We start from the raw sequence: 19,748 nt of genomic DNA, 5'->3' as shown, positions 1-19,748 counted from the left end.
GGGTTAGGGTTTAGGGTTTAGGGTTGGGGTAGGGCTAGGGTTAGGGGTGGGGGTAGGGTTTAGGGTTGGGGTAGGGTTTAGGGTTTAGGGCTAGGGTTAGGGTTGGGGTAGGGTTTAGGGTTAGGGTTTGGGTTTGGGTTAGGGTTAGTTAGGCGAGGAGAGAGAAAATTGCCTTTCACGGATGTAAAAAGTTATATTGAGTTTCTATTTTTTTTATTTTTGTAACCAGCAGTTTTTCTTTATCGACTAATAATCTGTGACATCTATGGAATTGATCACCACGCTTCACTGTGGCACCAACAATGTATGGAAAAGTATGTTTCAGCTAAATAATAAGATATTTCCCATTAGTCATCTATGCTGAGTAAATTAAAATAAACTCTGAACAGACTGGAGAGGTATGACTATGACAGCAGTGAAGACTAGAATTCACCTTGAGGACTAAACTGTATTACTTTATGGAAAGAGGGTTATCATAACAGGGTCATGCAGACATGGACACTTCGTAGCGAGCCGCTGTGACAAGAGCTGACATTAGAATGAGCAATCTCTCCATCCGCCTATACTGCCCCTGACCTCTGAGGGTTATTGTCTTGGTCTCCCAGAACATACATATAACAAAATCAGCATCTTCTTCTGCGATATTTCATTTGTCTCTTGGTTCAAAAATAGGAGGCAACACTGACCTTAAAGGTGCTGATTACACTTTACAATTCTTGAACTGTGTAATTTCCAAAGAGAGAGTGGAACACTAAAGTCAGCATAATAAGGTCTAGCATGAAAATATATTTATTTTTCTGGAGAGAAAAAATACCATAGCTGCATCTTTTAACACCCACAAACCGACAAAGACAACAATGTTTACAAAAAACCCTTTGATGATTCCCACAGTTCAATATTTGCCTGTTTTCATTGCCAAAATGGCAAAATATTCTCTCACTTTCACAGATAATTTCCTATTTTCACCCATTCTTCTAATTGTCACCTCACATCACAAAAGAAAGCTGCAATTATTGCACTTCAGTAACTGTTGAGACAACATCTCAACAGTGGAACTGTGGACACCGCTGAGCTGATGGTTAGGCAAGATGGTCTGAGAAGAAGAGCTCTTCAGCTGGAGCATCTCCAAGCTCCAAAGCACCTGCTAAATGATCACTTTAGATCTCTGACTGAGAGCACTGTGGGGTATAGGCATTTTCATATAAATGTGCACGTAGAGCAGTAAAACCCTCAAAGTGCTTCCAGGTGTTGGTGCCAAAGGAAACCTGGAATCCTTACACCGATGATACGATGGCTTGAAGTGGTGGCAACTGTATTACATTTGCACCTTAAGCATGCTAAACTCTGAACACATTTTAAAGATATAATATTTGTTTTATGCATTTACTGAATGTGTGGATCTTTTCTCCCTAACAATAATTGCTGAGAGGTTTTTTTTTTTTGAAAAAAACAAACAAAACAAAAACATATTTAACCTTGTTTGTACAGAACATATTTATACTAGAGCTAGTGACCAGCTATTGGTAAGAAATTGATATTTTAAATTATAACAAAATATATAATTCAAAAAATCACAGTAATAATTGGTTTAGTAACTTTGTTGCTGTTGGAAAACTATCTGTGCATTTTGGACAGAACAATATTACTCTATCTCATTGCCTTCTATAGCTGTAAAATAAAATACAGCAGACAAAAGGAAAGTATAGCATACATTTTTACAATTTAAACCTAAATTCTGGTTTGGCTCATGAGTTTTGCCATTTAAATATTTTGGTTTTGTGTTTTGTGTCTTCTACTCTGTCTTTTAAGTAGCATTCAGCACAATTTATTTATTTAACTTGGTCTGAAACTAAAGAAAAAAAGCAATTCATGTTCTTAATATTAAATTAATTTTTAACAATTACAATTAAATTCAAAGTTACTCTTTAATATAGAGGTAAGACTTGTGATTAAGAAAGTGCAAGCAAACAAAAAAAAGTCATAAATTTGGGTGCCCCTCAACTTGAACAGCAATTGGGGAAACCATACAGCCCAACACTTTAAAGTATAAATAAAACAAACCAATTGCAGTGGTTGCCATGGATACTGGTGTTCTTGGAAAGATCCTTATACATAATGAGGGTTTGTTTATTTTTGCTATTTCAACTAAGAATAACGTGCTTTCATTAGGATGATTTAACAGTGTAACAGTGTAACAGTGTAGCAAATAACCTTTAGTTTGAAAAAGAGCTTTTGGTTTTATTTTCATTGTGTTTTAAAAGGAAACAAAGTCATGTGTTTGACACAATCCTGGGTTTCAAATCTGATAGTAAAATGTTGAATGTATAACGGATGTAAGCTGTAAGAGCCTAATTTACCGAGAAAATGTTTGTATTTGTTGCAGCGGGAACAATCTGTCTAGCAATGCAAAAACAAAGGCTTAAAAAAAAGAAAAATCAATAAACCATTATATTGTTGCTTTATTTTTTTCCACAGAACGAAATAAATATTGTGTCAGTTAAATAAAGTGTGAAAATATAGGTTTCAATAATTACATTTCTAACCTAAGAATACAAGTGCTTTGTATGTGAACTAAGAAAAAATGCATTTTATTGTGCTCAATAAATTAAATTATTCTGTTGATTAGCAGTTAAATGTAGCACAGGACAAAAGTTAATAGTTTTATTTTCATACTGAGCACACGAGCAGCTAATGATCCATCCAATGAACTTTTAAACATCACACTTGATTGATTTTCAAATAAAGCAAGACGCCAGATTTACTAATGTTAGAGCCTTTACCTAGGATGTGGATAAAAATGTAGTTTTGCTTTAAGTCTTCCTGTTGTTTTAATTCTTAAATACACAAAGGATACAGAAGTCTGCAGTCTAAACATCAAAACAGGAAACAAGTAAACAAGTTGCACTAATAATTATTAAGACAATCTCCCAGCACCACGGACAGTCCTCTTGGATTAAACTTTAAAAGATATCAATAAATATCTAAGACAAAAAAAAGCCTTTTTTATTTTTCCAAGTCATCATAAAGCAGACATTCAAGAAATGTTTATTTATAGTGACAGAAATCAAATGCAGCTCATGGAGGGTGCAGAAGCCCACTGTGATTATTTTCTACATCATCACTTTTGTGCCATTTGCTCTGTATTCATTAGCTTGATATAACAAACACACAAACACACTCACGCACACAGAGCAGCTGTGTATCACATGACCTCTTTTCATAGATTTGTTTTTCAAAGAGACAAAATCAAAGGCTTGTAAAAGTGCTTCACACGTAGAAATGGTCTATTAATGTTTCCTTTGGAAACAAAGGTGCCTTTGAATGCACCAAATCAAAGACTAAACAGATTACACAAGTGAACACTGGATTTACATCGCAGCCATTTTTGATTTGCATCACACTGAGTGTGGCAGGGAACAACTTTCCAGGAGGCAGCAAATACAACAACAAAATGTCAAAATAAACTCTCACCACCCAACTTCAATTATTTGTCACCAGCAGTTTACCAAACAGACTTATCATTGCTGAAGCACCAATACATGAGACATGCAACAAAAAGAATATGAAGCCTATAATAGTATTGAATAGAAATGCTGTATCAAATCACCTGTGGTGTATTTGATAAGGGGTTGATATTGTAAGAAAATATTAAATCAGATAAACTCTGTCAGGCCCTGAGCCTAAATACAGCTTGTTTAATGTCATGAATATAATGCATTGATAAGGTTTGCTTATTTTTTTTCTGAATTCACTTTTTGTTTCTTTTTGTTTTTGTATATGCACATGTAAATGATTTACAGATACTAACTATTAAGCTGGAAAAAAAAAATCAATGTTTCAGTAAAGATAGGATTCTGTGATCTGAGGTATGTCCTGTTGCTCATGTTTTTACCCTTCATTAATGTCACATATAAAGGACACTTCTGCACAATGCCACTTAAGCAAAATGAAAACATTCAACAGCCATCAAAGTAAAAAAAACTCTGGATAAGGTGTAATTTAGGAATTTAAATGTAACATGCAAAACTGAAAGCCTGTGATTATGTGATTATGTTCATTCTAAGAAATTTGTACTAGAAGTTCTGAGAATTAATTTAGTGATCTGATGTAAGAAGTCACAGAACATTATCTGCACATTTGCTTTTATCTTTTTCAAAATATTGCATTTTATTTAGAACCAAACAGAAAGTCCAAAATTACAGTAGATGCAGTGTCAGACCATAAATAATTGCAAACCAAACTGAAGGCTTTTACTGGAGGCTTGTAAATCAGAGCAGGTTTGGGAAGTCTGGACTAGCTTTGGTGGTTCAGTATTGATTCAAAGCCATCTCCCAAGTGCTTCTGATTTATCTGTCACATTTCATTATGGCACCCGTGCGCTGAAACTTTTTTCTCTTTAATGCAACGCTGCAGAGAACATTTAACCATTTCATGTCTCATCGGTCTCGGCCAAATGAACAGGACTCTGCAAACGCCTTTTACTAATTTGTTGTAAGAACATTAACAATAACCACAATCAGACATTACTCTTAATAAAACAAAGCTGTGTAAATACTATTTTATTTTTAACTATGCATTGGGAGAAAAAAAAGTTATATTTGGGTTAAAACAAAACAATAATCACAATCAGGCTTTTGTGAGTATGCTGATCTTATTAAGTCAGCTTTTATACGCCTCAAATCTACTGTTTGAACCTAATGGAGACTTTAAAACACCATTGCTTCACAATGTATTCTATTGGCTCCAGAGTTGTCGAGTTTAAATATTACAAGCAAATCTTTACTCCTTTTTTTTAAAGAACCAAGTGGTTTGTTTTGAGCTTTTATCAAATATTGAGCTGCTTTTGTATCCCAGGATCTGGCCAACACTGGGTCGATCAGATAATAGCTCCAACTCATTTGTCTAATTTGATCTTTCCCTTTTCTTACTCCCTTCATCCTCAAACCTGTGACCCAGGAATTGATTTTGGTGAGACATTTTTAAAGATGTTTCATTTTTTTTAAATGAACCTGTAGAAGCTAAGTGAAGATGCATCAATGTACCCCTCCGTGATGTTCTTTTAAAATCAACAAAGTGAAGGGGAAAGGACAGGCTGATCCAACACTGTAAGTTCAATTAAAAATGAACATATGCTTTTGATTATTTTGCAGAAATAATCAAATCAATTATATGCAGGAACAAAACAACAGCTTGATGATGTGGCTTAGTCACACATCATATTTAATTGATTAGTTTAAAATGATGGCTGCCAAGCAAGGGTGTCTCAATCTGATAAATGTCAGCCTCGCCTTTTCTTTCTGTCCTCTGTCCTCATCTGCTCACATCTCTGTTGGGACGTGAGCATGGGAGTCTAGGGAAGAAATTAAGGAGCTAAAAATTAAGACTGAAGTGAAACCTACAAATAAAAACATACCTTTTTGGGTGGGAAGAGAGCCCTGAGTAATATTATGTGCTTTGAGGGACCAGAACATAATTAAGTGTCTGAATAAGCATAAAAAAGAATAGCAAAGGATGAAGTAATGTGGGAGTGACTCATTAATCAGGCTATACTCTGTAACATGTAAATGTGGATGTGATTGGAATACATCGTAGTAATATGCAACTAAATAAACCCATTCCCAAAATAATTCATTATTTAGATTGAGTCACTGTTGCTACTCATCTAAACATAGCCTTTTTCAGACCAAGTGGTGCATTCTAAATGTATTTCTGACATTTGTAAGTGGCTTTGAACTCAGACAAAATTTGAGCCAGGGTGTATGTCAGTGGTGTTCAATCCTGGTTCTGGAGAGCCACTATCAGGTATATTTTAGGTGTTTCTCTGCTTTGATGCACCTGATTTAAATGACTGAGTGATTAACAGGTTTCTGCAGAACCTGAAGACCTGCTGAAGAGGAGGAAAACACCATAAACATGCAGGATAGTGGCCCTCAAAGACCAGGATTAGACACCACTGCTGTATGTGTACAGAAAGACTATTTCCTTGTTTGTGAGACTTTCCTTTTCCTGCACTGCTTTACTTCAAGATAAGATCATTCAAGATCATTTTTGCAGGGAGGATTGATATCCAGGAATAATACAAGAATTAAATAGTCATTTTTTGTCAAAGTTTTAAACCAAGATCATCTTGTGTTGAGAAATGATAACAGTTATATATGTTTTGGTCAAATCTTAAAAAAAAAAAAAACTATTCATGATATCAAGCTGTGTTGCAAGATTTTGTGTTAGTGCTTGAAGTGTGTGTTGGAAATAAAGCTCAGCTACGACCACAACAAAACTTTAGCTCAATATATGTAAGATTTACAGAGTTACAGCCATTTTTGGTTAAGGTTGATAAGCTGTAGTGGCCATCTTAAATTTGGTTGGTTCTAAAAGATGTACATCCAAAGATTGGTTTTAAATAGTTTCATAAAACTTCATTCATTTGCCGGCTTGTGAGACAAACAAACACAGAGATAAAAAACAGCATTGCTTGTTTTTTAGCCTTTCAGCAGCAGGCAATACAAGTTTGGTTTTCCAACTAAACAGCAAAGACATCAGAGGCTCCAGATTTCCTTCAAACCTAATGAAACTCATATTTAACACAAAGTATTGCACAAAAGTCTGAGTTGGAATTTCAAGAAACAAGTGATTTTTTAACAGCCTGATGATGAATAATCTGTTATTGAGCAGTTTCTGAATAGCAATCAAATGACAACAACTTATTATTATAGAAAATCATTTAAAATAAATAAAATCTTGGAAATTCAGTTTTGTTTTGAAAAATGGATCTACATTTGCTTTTTAGAATGAGTCACTGCCATGTCATCCAGGAAATCAGGTGATTCTGTTCTGCTAGCCTCAGGTAAAGTTATTTTTCACACTGCGTATAAATAACTCAAAATTAAACATTTTTGTTTTCCAAGTCAGTATGTTTACTACAAATCTGCTAAATTTTACTATAAAAATATCCAGCTTACTAAACAATTTCTTGTAATTTTTTAAATATAAACTGTACAATTCCTTGTGGACATTTTCTTTTTTTGAATTTGGTTCCTAAAGTGAGATCATAATTAAAATAAGTTGTTAAGTGTTAACATTAGCACTGGCTAAACAGATACTCAGAAATCTGTCAATGGATTTGTCGTTTATTTGTTAGTTTAATTCATTCCACCCATATTTCATCAGTGTTTTTGCAGCAAAGCATTATAGGTATCAGTGATTTAAAATGGCCTGAGTCTCTGGAACATATAGTGAAATAAACAGTGTTTTCCTTTGGTCTAAATTTAAACCTGCGCATAACTCCACTGTAAGAAAAACTGATGAAATAGGTGGAAATGTACACAAAAGTTCAGAAAGGAAAATTGTTTGCTGAACAACTGACTTTCAGTGCAAGAGGAGGTGATCGTTTGATGCATAGAGCTCCACTTTCTGGATTCTTTTTGGATGAGTAGCATTTGGTCACTGTTTGTAAATGAATGTGGGTCTAAATGAACTCAGATCAGTTTGATTGTAGAGACATTATCAAAGTGACACCTCATAAACCATAAACCCAAAATGTGCAGTGCATCTATTGTAAAATTGATGTGGGTGCTATGGTTTATATTTCAAAATATGTGAAAAATATTGAGGAGTTTAAAAAAATCAAAATTTTCTATGCAGTTTGAACAACTTATTTTAAAAGAATTTAGTAATCAGAGCATTCATTCATTTATTTTTCTATTTCAGCTTTACCCTATTTTGCTGTGAAGTGAGGGAGTCCCTGGACAGGTCGCCAGTCCATCACACACCCAGGACAAAGGCACATGAGACAAACAACCATGAGCTCAACAACTCACTCAAAAGGATGAGAAGTTAGAATAATATTCAAACATGCATATTTTAGGCTGGGAAAAGTAATTAGAGTATGTTGTAAAAACCCTGGCATTTAAGGGGAGAACTTTCAAACTCCATAGAAAGCTCCAGGCTGAGATTTAAATCAGAGATTTTTTTTTTATATTTGCTGTGAGACAACAGTACAAACCACTACACCACTTGACTGGAGAACATTACTTCTATTTGTCAGGGTTCTACAGTATTGAAAGCTTTACTGTGTGTGATTTAGGAAGCTCTATTGGCAAAGAAGGGGGATCATAAACAAGGTGCAGAAATCTTTCAGAATAAACTGCATATAACCAACGTTAATTTTCCTGCTTCAGTGCTAGGTTGCACCGCCATGGTAGTAAAGGCTTGGTCATGTTTGAAGTTTGGAGTATATTCACTTTGCTTCTGGATGCCCCTTCATCACAGAAAATAAACTTTAAGATTGTTTTGTTTTTAGATTAAAACATTAAAGGGTAGCAATACATAATACAGACAAACAAAATACAATACGCAAGACAGCATAAAACAGCTTGGGACATACCTAGTACTTAATATTTAAAAGGTAAGTACCTGGTACATAATAGGTATATACCTGGTGCTTGTGGAGTACTTACTTGGCACATACCTGGTAAGGGGTATGTACTGGGTACTTTCCTGTTACTTACCAGGTATCGATTACATACCTGGTACTTACCCAGTACTTACCTGGTATGTATCTGGTACTTACTGGTAAGCCAGTATGTACCCGGTAAGTACTAGGTATGTACCAGGCTATATTATGCTACCCAAGAACAAACTGCATAGTTTGAGGATGATGCAAGGAAATGTAGAATATTTAGATTCTATGTCTTTTAAAGTACACAGATCAGGTCATGCATCACTTTTGTTACTTTTATTTACCATCTCATTTTACATTGCTGAATAATTTAAATTACTATCACAGGTAAGACTGAATACTTTGATGTTATTAGATTTTATTAGACCTTTAATTCTTGTAGGTTGCCAGGTAGAGCTTCCACATCCCTGGGATACTTGAATGTGAAGTCGCAGAAACATTTTCTTCCTCCAACTATTCTTGAACCATTTTTGCAGTTTGGTAAGGCACAATATCTTGCTTTAAGGCCTCAGGGTTAACAACTTAGTAATATTTTGTTGTGGTTCAGAGCTCTGCCAGTGCACCTAACAGCATTAGTGACAGATGAGTTTAAGATGTGCAGCAATGCTGGAAGGCTAACCATGCTCTGAATCAACATTGTTTGTTGGTGTGCCATTGGAGCGAACCACAGTTTGAAATCTACTTTAAGCAGCCAGACTGTGATGTGGCAGTACCCAGAAATTCTGCTTTCACTTGATATCAGCTCAGCCATTAATCTGGCTAAAATTTGACTTGTAAATTAAGTTGCCAGGTGCAATTTGATCAACTGTTTTGATTGCAATCTCAATATGCCAAATATGAGTGGGAACAGTCCAAGACCTTCAATTACTTCTACTCAGGCTTGTTATTTTAGTCAGAAAAATAACCTGGATCTTAATGTCACAGACAAGAACCTTCTGCAGTCAAGGAAACAAAAGGCATACTTACATATTTTATAATATTGTATTGTACTCAGGATTGCAGCACAAACCTTTTGTTAAAAGGAAAATTATAACACTGCATTCTTTGCAAAACTAGCAGTTAATTTGGCTTTTTGTGCTTGGTTGTTTTTGTAATCACATAAAACCAGTTTTTACTGTTTTAGTTTTTATCACTTTTTTAAATGGAATAAATAATCATTTGAGAAAATCAATAATCATCAACTGAGCCACATGCATTGTTGCTTATTTTATTCTTGTTAGAATCAAACTAAAATGTCTTTCAAATACATTTTGCTTTATTGACTTTGCTGAAATGATTTGTTACTTTAATTAGAATATGATAGACTCTGCTGCTGCCTCCTCACACAGGACAGAGAGCTGTGGGGGAATTTGTTATTCTGCTGCACAGAATAATTTCTGTGTCTCGTTCTACATTATATAACAGTTCTCCTTATTAAGAGAGAGGAGCTGAATAACCACAACGCTCCATGGAAACACACAGGCAGTGCAAGCTCATATCAGCTGTCTTGGTTTGTGATGACCGTTACTGAAATATTCCACCTTGCATCTGTCAAGGACTGTGCTCCTGTGCAGCCATTTGGAGGACGATTTGTAGGAAATGTTGAATTTACATTTTGTTCATTATAAGTAATGTAAGCAGAGCGTAAGAGTGGCACAGCAATTCAATCAAAGCCTCAATGTCACCTACAGGTTTTAAAAAAGCAAAGCAACAGTGTTGTGTTTAACACAATAAGACCAGTGAATGAATGAATGAATGAATGAATGAATGAATGAATGAATGAATGACCCTCACATTATTATAAAAGTTGAACAGATTGTAAAAATCAATCATTTTTGCACAAAAAAATAATTTCTTCTTGAAATCACAGTTGTAAGTTGTGCATCCTCGGATGTTTGTTTTTCATTTTAAAATTATGTTTATTTTTTTATTTAAGCTTTTTTTTTTTACAGGTAGTCACTGAGACATGATGATTCATTTCCAAGTCAGACATGTTTAATACATAAAAATATTGAAGGCCTAGCATTTCTTGAAGGAATGCATATCACCCATTGCCTTTTATGCCACAGTTTTAAACTAAAATCCTGTTAAGCAGAGGGGATAGAATTATAACCAATTTGGTCAAATACTAAAAATAACATTATATGCAGGCTAATGCAATATTCTGATATTTCGAATTATCTATTAGCACTAAGAACATCAGATTCAGCTACTAACACACTAAGTTTAAGCTCAGTATCTGTAAATTGGACTGAGTTACAACCATTTTGCATTTGCTAAGATCACTTTGCTGTGGTTGCCATGTTGAATCAAAATAATTCCAAGAGGTAATCAATTGCAGATGTCAACCCTGTGATTACTGTCTGAAAGTGTCATTAAAACCTGGTGAATGATTCATGAGATATTTTGAAAATGGTACAGACAAACAAACACTCACAGAAATAGTCAAAAACATTATTACCGTTTCAACGTTGGCAGTGGGCAGAAAAAATGTGTCTCCCTTTGGAAAAGAGAATACTTCCTAAAATCCGACATATTACAATTATCAATATGTTTGTTTGATAAACAGGATATTATTTAATGTTTATGGTCTCATTTACAAACAAATGTTATTTTTTATTCTCACTAATTCTGAAGTAATCTTTAGGTTTTGGAGTTTTCTCTAATGAGAGCTACAAGTTGTCTTTAGGCAAACAATAAACGAGCTGTTTGTTTATATGAAAAAAATAGGACACCCAACCGAAAAATTCTACATGACACTGTGAAACTATTTGTTCTGCTCATTTTCTGGATTTTGCTCATCTTGACAAATACTTATGAATTTGCATGTTCTCTGAATTACTAAGGGGGGGAATTATAATTTTGAACCAGAAGAATTAAGCCCTTGCCCTTGACCGTAAAACAAAATTTGTAACTAACTGTTTCAAATAATTAGCGTCAGCAGTTCAGCCTTAATAGATGCAACATTATATTTAAAAATTTGCTCATGCATGTGGCTGCTGTGGAATCAGTTTGTTATTAATAATGAGAAATATAGTCTTTTTTTAAGACTGCTTTAGTTATGTGAGCTAGTTATGCATGCTGCCCCAGATCATGGTGTACCATGTGAGTTAAAATGCAGCATCCATTACAACTGCATAAGGACACTTGCCATACCTTGCAGAGAAACTGCCAGAGAAAGCAGCTACATACCCCTTGAGAGAAAAAAAAAGGTTTTTGTCTCCCCTTTTACCACACAGACAGTGTTTTTTGAGTGACAGACTCATTTGCCAGGTTTTGTGGGTGGATGTTTATGCAAATGTGTCTCCTCTGTGGGCTGAAAAAGGCGACCTGTGACAGACCAAAACTAACTGCGCTGAATTGTGGACATTGTGCAGCTCAGAGGCTGAACCCTTAACATAATTCACATTACAAACTCTGGCTGCACACAACAAGAACTTGATACAAAAAAAATGAATTAAGCCACTTCACACAAAATTGACTTCTTTTGGAAAAAAATACTGGCAAAAGATATTTGACAGTGTTTATCCACACAGGGAGCTTCAAAGTCTCGTCCTCCTATCAGAGCTGTGGGGCATAACTGCAACAGACTCACATGAATCTTGGTCATGTTTTCTTCAAACAATGAATAGTGCTGTGGCTCACTTGGAACAATTTAGCATTGTAAATGAATTTGTCATATAAGAATCACAATTGCTATTGTCCAATTTTAGTTTTTTTCTTTCTTCATTTTACTCCAGTGAGCTGAACTGCTTCTTTCTGCTGTGAAGCAAAGATACCAAACCTTCATTTAACATCACTGAATGTCATAAACTCAAGTTCATAGTATTCTTTTCTTCTCTTGAGTGAAACTGCTGGAATAGATTTTGTTGTTATAGCTAGAAATGGGAAATCATTGTGCTGAATTATGGATATGATGGTAATTAAGTTTAATTTGCATACCAACAAGATGAGCCAGTTGGCTTCATGTACAGGAATGCATTATTTGTTATTTTTTACATTCATAAAGAAATCTTTTAAAGTAAAAGAAAAAATACAAAAGTGGCTATTTCTTTGAGTTATAATTTCTAAAGGCTGGGAAGGAAGACCTGCAGACACATATGGAAATATTCCAGGACGTATTGCTGTGGTTAAAACCAGTGCAGTTGCATTCTGTAATGAGCCTTTGACAAACAACTGCTTCTGCTTTAGTTGTTCACACATTACTGTATACGATTGATACAACAGCAGTGCACTACATAACAATGTAAAATAGGTTGCTGCAGCTGTGAAAAATCCAAACAGTCCTTAGCAAATTCTGTTTTGTACTTGAATCCTACTCATTTCAATTCTTTTATGACAGGACATGGTTCTGAAAGTGACTTAGAATTGCAGCTGAAGATATTTAATGTCTGTCATCATTCAAGTGCAGACCAGACATTCCTTATTTTTGTGACTGTCAGTTTTTACATGGTGAAGGTACTTATTTCAGTGTCAAGAAATAGGAAAAAAAAATCGTAAAGTAAGAAACAATGTCTGCACTTTTGTGTGTCTTTAAACTAAAAATTGTAAGCAAAATTTGTAAATGGCTGCCAACTTTGTCTGATTTTTCAATGAAAAAGGCCAGTGACTGAAAATAGGTAAACAATGGCAACTATGATAGAGCTGTTTTGTATCAAGAAGTATGACAATTTTGATGTATTATGAATGCTCAGATTTGTTGAGTAAAGTATGTAGATAAAAATGTTTTGTTTACATTGACTGTGGAATTATATATAAGTATATTTGGAAAACTACTCAAATAATCACTTTTAAATTGCACCATTTTATATAGTTTAAGGTATCCATTTCTATGTTTAATTTCATAGTTTGCAATGAGTACCTTTAGCTGATCAACGAGAGTTAGAAGTACAAAACACCAAACAGTCGAGATGCTGCCAGTTAAAGCAACTCCTATTCTCTGAGTTTTAGAGCTGATTTTACTTTTCCCATATTCATAATGCCCTGCAGTTAATTGAAATAACCTCAGCTTCAACAAACTCACTCCAGAACTCAGTTGTGGTTGAATTGTGTTACTTTGGTTTCTGTATTCGACACCAAACAACAGCTTGAAAGCCAAACAGGCAAATCTGTGGCATTTCAGCCATAATTTATGAGTAGTTGTGGGAGCTTGTGCAGTTTGGATATACAGGCTCACAAATCTAGCACTGTACAGAATTCATTACTGGAATGATGCATACAGGCAGGATAGTCGTGCTTATAAATCAGACATGCACATTTCCTCATTGCTTATGCAGAATTTTACAGGTTAAGAGCTGCAGTTTTGGGGACGAGAGGTGTTGTGGCTTCACATCACCGGATTGGATACATTGCATAACCCATTATTCTGATTACAAATCCTCCTGTAATATGACATTATTATAGCCAGCAACTGTTACTTACAATGTTTATTACAATTGTGTTTATTGTAGGCTATAAATAAAAGAATAGGAAGCTTCTCACCTCTATGACACTGCAAGAATGATAAAAAAAAAGAAATCTAGTCCTGTGCGCTTTTCAATAAATACAGGCATGAATCTGTTTGGGTCATTTTAGTAATATTTGCTTTCTTGTGCAGTGATGGATGTAACTAAGTATAAGATATTTGGAAGAATCTGCGTTCACTAAAAGTAATATAATAACAAGCTCACGTGAAATAATATATACATAACATCTTGTGAGGAGATATGATGTTACATTTTTTAATGCGCAAACTGTTTTAGCTCCGCAAAAAATTTAAACACATGGGAAGTTTTTCTTAAGTCTCAGTCCTAAACTACCTTGTCAGAACTATGCCTATGAAATTATATAAAAAAGAGACTACAGAGCACTTTTCACAATTCAGATAATTGAAGCTCAGAAAGCAGGAAACATTCAGTGATGATAGAAAAGGACCTTAAATATCCGTTTCCTGCATTTTAAATGTAATAAAAAGTTTTGAAAGGTCTGAAAACATTCAAGAACAACTTTCCAATATTACTGATATCTTTAAAGAAAAATTAAGTTTTCTGCTTGAAAACAAGAAATAAATAGAAAAAACAACAACCTTTAAAAACTTTGGAGGATTGGTGCCTTGAGCTACTTTACAGCTGCACATGCACAAATATGGCTTTCATGAAAAATTTGTTTGAAGAGACCCTTTTTATCTTCACTCTAAAAATTCAGTCAGATCTGCAATAAAGGAAAGTTTAAATGTGACAAGTTCCTTTTTTCTTAAACAACTCTTGGTTGTTGATGAATTTGATATGGGAATATTTGGGCCAAATTAAGTGAAAGCATATTTTGAAAGGGGAAAAAGTGCAGAATTTTATGAAAAATCACACAGGAAAAACCTGTTTGTATAAGTGGACTGACAATGATTTTGCTTTTAGAGAGATATTTTATTGGCAGAGATGAGACATCATTATAGTAAAAAATAAAAAAAAAGCTATGATGATCTTAACACCTCTAAAAAAAAACATTAAAAAAAAATCAATTGCCAGAAATAAAAAAAACAGTCAGTCAAACAATCTTGCCAAACTAAGAAAACCAGAGAATAACTGCTCACACATTCCCAGACCTTTTTTTTGCCTTAGAATAACAGTCTTGTATATCCTGAAGTAATTTTGGGTGTGAAGCTTGACCTCATTTTAGCAGTTTTCTGTATGTTTCCCAAACCCCTGTGGAGCTGACTTAAAGCAGAGTAACTGACTTGAGCGAACCATGTAGTCATCGTGCACTAGGCATCATTCCTTTTTACCAGGATGTTTTCACACTGGTCCTTTAGGGTCCATTGGACTGTTCTTCAAGTATTTATTTATTTAATTACTTTTTTCTTGTAATTTTCCAATTGCATTGGAAAATTAATAAATTAAAACACACAAACATGAGCCTAAAAGGTGCAGTGAATGAGAATTCCAGAAGGAGTCAAGACATGGGTTGTTTCAAACATCTACTGTAACTAATGACATGTAATGCATGTCTAAAACCAAACAGATTCTGCGCTGTTGATCTGAGCTCTCTCCTTCACTGAATTGGAACTAAAATGGCCTCCAAGTGTACTGAACAATGGGAGTGAGCATAATGCAGTGTGACTACTGAGTGACTTGACTGAGATCCAAAGTGAATAAAAGGGCCTCACTATGTGAGGCAGCGAGGCTAAGCTGCTGCAGAGCTCAGGACTTTGGCGGGTGACACTGCATCATAATGCTTCACACACATTTTCTTTTGCCAATAAACCCTTTTGTCATTTTCCACATGGCACTGTGTCTCAGTCTTCAGAAACTGTACTGATAAAAAAGGCAACTGCATTATGATTATTATTTTTTTGTCTTAAACATGGGATTTCTGTCCTTCCTTTGTTTTCAAACTGTTTGATTAATTTTTCCATTCTTAAGCTGGAAATTTGAAAATAAAGAACAGATATATAAACAGATCATTGCAAAGAGAGTATGAACTGTTTCCGCTGAAGTGGATTCAGCAGATTAGGATTCAAAATCTGTGATGCCAGAGTTATTTCTAACCCACTTATTTGTACTAACAATGAATTGGGAGACCCACTTTGAATCATAAAATATTCATGCATAAATTCAGAGTTCCATGTCTTTTGTTGCATCATCCAATTTGAAACAAGTTCTCAACTCTCATATCCAGAGAGTAGCTTACTGTCACTTTCATATTTGTCATCGATGTTTTTTACTTTAGCCTATAATTCGATCTCAACACGGAAACAGAAAACTGGGAGTAGAGATGAGTGCAATTATATCCAAATGAGTCAAAAATTATGTTTGGGGGAGAAATCTCATTTAGCCATTTTAATTTTAAAAGAATTGCCTCATTGGAGTAGTTTTCAGTGCATTCACCTCAAGGACAAAAACTTTAAAAGTGTTTATATTGTGCAATATTAACTTTAGAGGACACCTTGGAGGACATACAATAATATACATTTTCCAATAAAATAGGACCCCTTGAGACTGATTCTTTAAAAGTTGCAACTTCCAACTAAACAAGCAGGAACAGTACAATCACAAACCAAGGCAAGGCTAAAGGATTTTTTTATTACATCAAAGTCTAAAATATTTGCTCACTTTATGTTCTTATGTTTTTTACAATTGAAAATCTGTATATCATCCTTCTGCTTGCTTCTACCTCATAAATGTCCTCTGCTCCAATATTCAGTCACACCAGCTACAGTCAATCTGAGCATTAATTGGATTAAAACAGGGAAAAAAGGAAAAGATGAAGAGCCTCGTCATTCACTTCTGAGCAGCTAAGAGTCATCAGCCTGCTTGAATTTGATTGTGAGGGACGTGGGAGGAAACCCACACAAACAGTGATCACCCAAAAAGAAAAAGAAAAAGGGAGAGAGAAAGAATTTAATCTCACCGGCTCTGAGTGCTATTGTGCTTCCCTTTTTTACAACTTTTTTATTCATGAAATGGGAATATGTGGTAAAAATAAAACTGGATAAATGAGTCATCCCAGTAGTACATCTGGATTTCATTGTGTTGGTGTTTATTTATTTATTTTTTCAAAAGTCTCAATCTTAAGGAATGGGGTCTGTTTTTGGATTTCATTTTGTAGGTGTCTATTTTACTTTTTATTTTGCCAAAAGTCTCAATCTTAAGGAATGTCTGTCTCTGGTTAAGAGCTTTAACCCTTCAGTGTTATCCTCAGTCTGTGCGGAACACTGTTGGGGTGTTGCTGTGGCATGACTCAAACATACAACCTCCAGCCCGGCTTTTCTTTGATGCGCTCTGAGGCCACGCTCTACCGGGAACTGGGGAGATCAAAGACATGCGATTTTTATCAAATGGAACTCGTGTCGACTGTTTGTAATGCGTTTCTGTTCATCAGAAACAGCCGCTCTGTCACCAACGATGCCTCGGCGAAGCACAGTGCTCCTTTAAACCCAGTGGTGATCTCCCCGTTATCCAGATGAAAACGGATTTATTAAAACCTCCCATCAACCAACTCTATAAATAGAAGCTCGTGGAAAATCTTCCGAAGGGGGGTGGGGTGGGGGGTGAAAAATAAGCTGTGCTCTTAAGCTGTTATTAACATGCTGATAGAGAAAAAAGTGAAATGGTATTTTAGAGCACAGAATTTTCTGTGAATGTAAGAAGAATGCTTACAGGGAATAATTCTGGTATAAATGTAAAATTATGGGGTAAGGATGCTAAGCAAAGAAAACACCACATATTTACAGGTAAAAAGAAATGAATATTAGTCAGTACTTGTGAAATGTATAAACTCTTAAATCAAATAATTTACAAACTTGCAGACTACATATTTTCTGTGAGAATACAGGTTAAAAAGTTACAACTTTGAGAATTTAAAAATACAAAGCTCAAGTTTTTATTTGAGGGTTGTTTTTTCTTTATTTTTTTAGGGAAGTGTGAGGTTGTAAATACAAATTTCTTATTTAAGAAAGTCACAGAATAATCAGGGGAGTACAAAATACATCAATACTACCAACTGCTCACACGTTCATTTAGCTTAACAGTGCAATTATTATTATGTAATTATTGTATTTTATTTAAGTATAACAGTATATATGAAATGTGTAAAATCATCTAATTTTGTTCCATTGTTTCTCTGTAATCTTGGCTCTATTCAGTTGAAGGAGGGCAGATAGTGGTTTTTGGTGTGTCCTGTGCTCCATTGGTAAGTCTGTGACCCCTGACGTATGATCACGGTTGTAAATTTGTATTCTCAGTCACGCATTTCCCTTCATATTTATGAAGAAAGAAACACAAATACTTGAGCTTTGTATTTATAAATTCCTAAAATTGTGACTTTAAGGTATATTCTTACAGAGGAAATGTAAACTACAAGTCTGTAAATGATTTAACTTATTTGAGAGTTTACAAAATTCTAGTTTTGCACAACATGGACACCTTTTTACCTGTAAATACACATTTTAGTAATGCCCTTACCCCATATAAAATTCACTAAATGATGAAATTTGACATATAAAACAGCTGAATCAAATTTGATTTTACTACATATGATATGAATCTGATAGCAGGCTGAACTGCAATTGTAAATTGCACCAGTTTCTATGTGCATTATTGCTACAGGGTTTATATTGGAGAGGTAGGTGAATGGTACTCCACATGGGTCTATCATCCAACGTAATGCATCATGCAGAAGGTTGGAGGGTAACTTGCAATAGCATTACAGTAAAATATCTCCATAAAATCCCACATGGGGGGATTGAAAAACATGTCGAAAAATTTGATGTAGCATGTAGCAGCTTTCAGGTGGAGTCAACCAAACAGCCAGACTGCTACAATCAACTTTCCTCTGTTTGTTCTGATTAGAAAACTGCCACCTGTTATCCAGAACACTGTTAGAGTAACTGTGGGCTTCTGATAACAACATTTTTTCAACCAGAAATCTCCAGGTTGACTCTTTTTTTTTTTTTGTGATGAATGCCCCTCCTTTGTGTCTCAACACCTGTCTGAAGTCAAGCAACTCCTCTCTGCTGTCTCTTAAAACATAATCAGATCCATGAGAGTTCTCAGTATGTTTAATATGTGTTAACTAGAAAACCTTCATCTGTTAGTTAGGAGCACTAATGAACATACGCATTATGATTCTTATCATAACTGTCTCTGTTTGATGTTTATTCAGTTGTCTATGTGTGAATGTGTGAGGAGCTATGTGTATTCTGTGTGTGCATTCATGTGCATGTGTGAGTTTAACAGTAAACAGTTCCCAGGATTATGACATTTTAATGGTAAGCCTTTCGTTACTTGTTATGATGCCGATTTCCAACAAACAGTAAAAGAGAACGTTGCATTGCTCTATGGCAACACTGAACAAGAATTACTCCCAACAGTTCTGATAATGGTCATAATATTTGGTCAAAATATTTCAAGCGTTATTGATTAGTTTAAGCACTAAAGTTTTAAAGGGATAGTTCAGTTCCTTTGAAGTAGGGTTCTGTGGAGAAGTTGCAAACAGTTAATATGCTACCCAGTTGCTTTTTGAATGACCTCAGTTTGGAGAAACTGACTTTAATTCTGACCAGACTGACAAGCTAATGGTAAGTCCCAGCCCAAAGTGGATTGTTGCCATCTTAAAACAACTCTAATCTCAAATAATTTACAGGGGTTAATGCAAATCCTATTTTTGTAAACATTTACTCCACTGTCAATTTTACCTTACACATTCTGTCTGGCGGACATAATATGATATTCCTGCAGGAAGTGCCCTAGAATCCACCAAAAAGTGCTATAGCTAGCTGCTGATGCTTTCTTTCATGGCTTGCAAATAACCACATGATTCTGTGTAAATTACAGTTTAA

General features: G+C 34.9%; 1 protein-coding gene across 7 annotated transcripts in view; it reads right to left on the bottom strand.

Annotated features, from left to right (window-relative positions):
• adgrb3 (adhesion G protein-coupled receptor B3) overlaps positions 1-19,748 on the bottom strand; it is a 107,546-nt gene that overhangs the window by 84,088 nt on the left and 3,710 nt on the right. The window lies entirely within an intron of this gene.

Source organism: Kryptolebias marmoratus, linkage group LG22 (genome assembly GCF_001649575.2).
Source record: "Kryptolebias marmoratus isolate JLee-2015 linkage group LG22, ASM164957v2, whole genome shotgun sequence".
NCBI classification, from domain to species: domain Eukaryota; kingdom Metazoa; phylum Chordata; class Actinopteri; order Cyprinodontiformes; family Rivulidae; genus Kryptolebias; species Kryptolebias marmoratus.
This window is presented reverse-complemented; position numbering and strand designations above follow the sequence as displayed.